The 6,000-nt window shown below is 36.4% G+C and overlaps 1 protein-coding gene across 3 annotated transcripts in view; it reads left to right on the top strand.

Moving 5' to 3' along the window:
* Positions 1–6,000, top strand: part of LOC107092264 (rab effector MyRIP-like) — a 152,605-nt gene that overhangs the window by 9,879 nt on the left and 136,726 nt on the right. The gene's annotated exons all lie outside the window — the stretch shown is intronic.

The following is a 6,000-nucleotide window of genomic DNA, read 5'->3' as shown; positions in this document are numbered from 1 at the left end:
TTGACTTTCTAAGAATAGGTGAGCTATGCTTCTGCTCCATTGTCTAGTGGGACTGACTGCCTCCAAAGGCCATAGTTGGTAAAACAGATTGCAATACTCATGTTTTAATTGTGAACCACTCTCAGTTTTATGTTCAATTAACAGACTAACCCGCCTCTTGTTCAAGTAATAACAATTGTCAGCATTTGTACAGCTGGTTTACTTATCTTTGTCAGATCCAACTGTTTCTATCCCCATTTATGTCACCATCTTGCTCCTTATTCATTCTTTTTGTGTCCTTGGCTGTTATTAGTTTATCAACAGACAAAACACATTTACATTAAAATTCTGCTATTCTAATGTAAATAATTATTAGAGTTATTCTAATATTGTATTACATTACTGTTCATGACTGACTATAGTTGTATCTAAAGTGATTGACGGGTGCATCTCATAGTGACTGTCTTTGTGATTCTGGGTTGTTTGTTTGGGGAACCCAGATGAGCTGATAGCAATATGGGGTGGCACATCAAAATCAAAAGCTTGTTTTTCAGTTGGTATATTCTTAAACCTTTTTTTTTTTTCAAATAAAAAGAATATTACTGACCAGGCATTTAAATGCATTGTATAACTTATTCTGTGCATATATCGTCATATTAAGCAAAATTAAGGAATTTTAATGTGTGGAACGGTTACCTTTGAACTATTGAAATTTATTCAGATTAACAGCCAAAGTTCCCAACTACAAAATTTTGAGACAATAAATCTTTATTAGGGTGTCTACACTGTTTTAATTTCTTAGCTAAGTTTCTTGGAACTACAGAAGGTTTGGCAAAGGAGAATCGGGTGGCAGTGGCTGGAGAAGAACAGCATTTCTAACTACCGGTACTTAAAAACACTGAAAAGATCATAAAAATAAAATTTAACTAAACCTTAGGCCTATTGTGCCTGATATAAGCAAAGAAACAGAATACAATAGAAATAAATTGTTCCTCAGTTGGGAAATAAAAAAAATGGGTGGAATCAAACCATGGAATGTTGCTTAATTTGTTCTGAACTTACTCTTCTGCTTTGCACTGATAGAATCAGCCAGGAGAGCATTATGATACAGCAGCTAACAGACAACCCCAAGCAGACTTCTAGAGGATCAGTTTATTTAAGTTATAAGACCTAACAACCCTTCCTTTGCAATTGAATTGGGCACCCCTGCTCTCTAAGACATACCTTTTTTCACTTGACTATGATGAAAAATATCTGCATACATGTAAACAGTAGGTCTCTGGGATGCAGCCACCTGTATACACACAGGTGGTTGACATCAGTTACTGGGCAAACAAATTAGACCCAGCAAAATACTGGCCGACACCATCACACTTTCATCTAACAGAAATGGATAAACTAATTACTTTAACGCCCAATCTTGATCTGTTGCAGTTTTAAGCAGTGCATCCAGAGCTTGACAGGTGTAACACTCTCCTCAACGTCTTTTACTTATACTGAGACAACAGCTTGAACCAATACCATTTATTAACAGAACACTTCTTAACTGTGTATTCCAAGTAGAAAAGTATTAAAATATTAAACCCAGTATAAGCAGGGCAAACTCTAACATTCTGGCTTGTTGCATTACCAGAGATGGTAATGCTGATACCATATTTCATGTTCTACTCTCCCAATGACAGCGTTTAGTGATAACAATCCAAGCAAAAATCTGAGGAGCCCAGGTTACAGTTTGAAATGCTCTTTAGCATTGTTTACTTTTATGTCTGCATGTTCAGTAATACTTTAAAAGAACTCAGACTAAGCTTTAGAAAAGAAACCAACAGCTTTATATGATTGGTTCTCTTGTCCTTTTCTCAACATTCTTTCATTCATCATCTGAAATCCTTTAGTCAGAGAGACCTTAATGCTCAGCCCCAGTCTTACCGATTCTTACTTAACCTGCCACATGTTCTGGTCCGCATTGTTCTCCTTGCTTCCTGTCCTCTGATTACCAAACTTTAAGCCAGGAAGGACTGTTTTTGTTTCCTTGGATGTGGATTTTGCCAAAAATGTGGACTCAGTTGTACAGTTTTAGTGTATCTGCTGTCCTAACATATTGCAAAATATGTTTTTATCAGCTTTTCGAAACTGGTTAAAACCTATAATTTTCAAGGCACAAATATTCCCTGACTTGGCCCCAAACAAGTTATTTTGCTATGGATTCATAACAAATCAGAGGTTTATTGTTCCAGAGTGGATGCCACAAGTGATTAGACCGCTTCAGTTGGAGCGCTAAACATCTCAGCTAAACTCAGAGGGCCATAATAAACTAACAAGACAGAGCAGAATCCAGCCATCAGTATGTGGAGCATGCATGAAAAAACATCTTATTTTCCTGGAAACAGTTTCAAAGCAAAGATGCACTCCCAAATTATTAGGCTATAAAATGTTTCCCCACCAAGCTGTCACGAACGATCAGAAATACTTTAAGTCTCTCAGGCTGTTATTACTGCTTTGTGCTGAAAGAAGATGAGCTGGATACTGGTGATTTATTTGGCACCAGCTGTTTATGAAAGTGATCAGAATTGGGATGCATGCTATTATTTTTCTTTGGATATTAGATTCCAATAGACAGATCAGCTTAGTTCTGCTCTGACTGTGAGATACAGAGTTACTGATAATGGCCAACTGAATCCCATTATATATAAATATAAATACTGCTTTTTAGATAGAAAAAAATAGATTTTTGCTTGCAAACATGTTCAATATCAGTACTATTGTTGCAAGTCTTAGTACAGATAGTGAACATTTCCTTTTTTTTTTTTTTTTTCTTCTTTTCTTTTCTTAGAGCATAAACAGCAGTGCATAGGATTTCCCAAAATGATAGTGAACATTTCCAAGTATTCAAAAAGTTAAGACATATTTAACGGAAAAAAAAAATGCAATTTTTTTTTTTTAGATTGCTCCTGCATTGTATTTCAAAAAAATCTTAAATGTATTACTTTTTAATGTATCAATTTGTGACATTTCCTGCAGCTCTTTAACCTTAGCAGTCCTAGTCCAATATCACATTAAATAGTTACTACAATCAATGCCACATATTTTCCTGAAAATCCAATTTTTAAGTCCAGGAAAAGAGCACCCTACATTTCCATGGTGTTATATTAGATACACTAACTTACAGCAGTATTAGAGACTCTGAAACAATGGCTTTAAATGACTCAGAAATGTTTTCGCAACTTGAGTTTTTACAGGAAACATTCTCTATGCTGCCACCATAAATGGATTAACTAGGTTAGGAAAGCTATATTTACTGTTTTGCTACACAGCTTAAAGTAACCCTGAGCCACGGAAATTTAAGATTTTTTCAGAATACCAATTAACTGAGATTTCTCATAATTTCTACTAAAGACTTTTTTTTTTTTATCAGCCCAATGATTTTGTATGTTTACCTTCTCAAAAGAGAGGGTTGGATATGCAGTACCAGCCGTGCTGGTGGGCCAATTTATTTATTTTTTAATATAATTCTTGAATTGTGATCAGCGCAAAATTTATATGAGGGGACAATATTTTCAAAAGCCATCACCTAAGAAAAGCATATCAGTATCAGTTGTTTCTGAAAATGACATGAGTTACTTTGCTAATACAAGTGTCTTTCCTTAGCTGAAAATATTTTTACTTTCACATCATTTCGCTAAGTTAACATCAGTTTATATTTATATATAATTTGGGCACATGATACATAATTAAATGATTTCCAGTTGTTTTTGTTCAGAAAAAACGTAAGGTTTATGGTCCTGCTTAATTTACAGCACTGTCTGTAAACCTTGTGAAAAAAACAGTGTTTCAGCTGCTCCCTTCCACACAGACAGCTGCACATCTATACATCTCTGATACTGATTATTGTACATTATTGAACATTTTCTGATCAGGACATCCATACGCATAATGATATACTATCACAATGCTTAGGCTTAGTATTGTGGGCATGCTTTCTTAAATATGCTTTTTTTTTAGACACATTTTATTTTGACAACAGGATATGTATGTGAAAGACAGCTGTTTTCAAATAATCTTTCACAATTCTAGACAAAAGTTAAAACTAAACTCTTCAGGTCGGTGGAGAGTCCTTGTCTCAAGTGGAGGAGTTCAAGTATCTCAGGGTCTTGTTAACGAGTGAGGGACGGATGGAGCATGAGATTGACAGACGGATTGGTGCAGCGTCAGCAGTGATGCGGTCGCTGTATCTGACTGTCGTGGTGAAGTGGAGCTGAGTTGGGGCGAGCAAAGCTCTCAATTTACCGATCAATCTACTTTCCCACCGTCACCTACTGTATGGTCATGAGATCTGGGTAATGCCCGAAAGGACAAGATTACGAATACAAGCGACCAAAATGAGTTTACTCTGCAGGGTGGCTGGGTGCATCCTTCGAGATCGGGCGAGGAGCTCAGTTACCCGGGAGGTGCTCGGAGTAGAGTCGTTGCTCCTCCAAATCGAAAGGAGCCAGCTGAAGTGGCTCTGGCATCTGTTTCGGATGCCTCCTAGTCGCCTCCCTCGGGAGGTGTTCCAGGCATGTCCCATTGGGAGGATGCCTCGTGGAAGGCCCAGGACAAGCAGAAGGAACTATGCATCTGAGTTGTGTTGCCTTGGGGTTGCCCCAGAGCAGCTGGAAGAAGTGTGTGTGTGCATCAGGAAGTCTGGGCATCTCTGCTTAGACTGCTGCCTCTGCGACCCGGTCCCGGATAAAGTGGAAGAAAATGACTAAACTTTGTTTTATGCTATTTGTAGAACAGAAGCAATGAAAGAAGCTTAAGATGACACTTTTTTTTTTTAAAAAGGAAAAGGAATTAGAACCTTTTTTTCATTAAGAAACTTTATTTTTATCTTGAGATCATTATGTATGCTGTTTTTTTTTATTTAAGATTTGCTATTATTTTTTTGATTTAATAAAGTGTACAAAGTCACACCACATAGAAATTCAATGCCAAGCTTATGACTCAGCCTGTATTCTAATTGACCTCTGTGCTGTATAATAAAAGTTGTTGAAACGTCAACATACTGAAATGCCATAAATATGCAAAGAAATGACACAGATGGCTGTCCGGCTCTTTGAGGACTTCTTAATTTTTTTTATTTTATCCTAATTAGGCCAGCTACATTTGGAAACTCATTGTACTTTTGTACTTTAGTTTGTTAATGAATGCCTTTTTGAATATTATTGGTTTACACAACACTATAACAAAATAAAGGTCATATATATTTTTGTGTACTGAGAAGATAACAGATCTTGCTGTCCTTGCTTGCTGCTACAGGTTTTTCTCAGCTCTGCAAATCATTGTCTTTTCTGCTGTGGCAAATGGGATATCTGATACTCTGTCTGTTGAGTTTGTTTAAGAACAATATGCCTCAAACAAATTTTAATTAAATGAAGTGTCTGTATTTGTCCCTTTGTTCATCCATCTGCCTCTCTGTCTGTCTGTTCTCAAGGATGCTGCTTTTCGATGAAAGCCTTGAGGGACACAGAAGGAATTAAATTTTTATCTGACACTTACATTCACTTAAATTAAACTGGTTTAAGTTTATCTGCAAGAGCTACTGAAGCTAAGAATGCAAGATTTAATAGTGCTTTTTGCTATGCTTAAATCCCCAATATCACCTGATGTTGTATGCTTTAAGAGAGGTACCCGCTGAGCTTCCCATGGAGTGGCACTCCATGCTAAAGTACACTTATACACACTAACTCACAACACGAATTAGGCATAGATTGGTTGATGGGTGATATTTAAGGTTGCATGTTTTTAGGTCATGTAAGATGTATTTGTCACACTATCAAAGGAAAACCTAAGTTAAGTTAAAGTAGAGGAGAAGACAGTAATGTGGCTGATCATTGTATTTTAAATTAATAAAACTTCAATTTGCTAGTAATGGTTAATGAAAACAGATTTTGTGTGTTCACAATTTCATTGACACTCACATATTCACACAATTGCATATATTACTGATTATTGAAGCCAATCACTTTAGACAGCAACTTAAAG

The sequence above is a fragment of the Cyprinodon variegatus genome, unplaced genomic scaffold (genome assembly GCF_000732505.1).
Source record: "Cyprinodon variegatus isolate N-32 unplaced genomic scaffold, C_variegatus-1.0 Scaffold372, whole genome shotgun sequence".
In the NCBI taxonomy this organism is placed as follows: Eukaryota; Metazoa; Chordata; class Actinopteri; order Cyprinodontiformes; family Cyprinodontidae; genus Cyprinodon; species Cyprinodon variegatus.
This window is presented reverse-complemented; position numbering and strand designations above follow the sequence as displayed.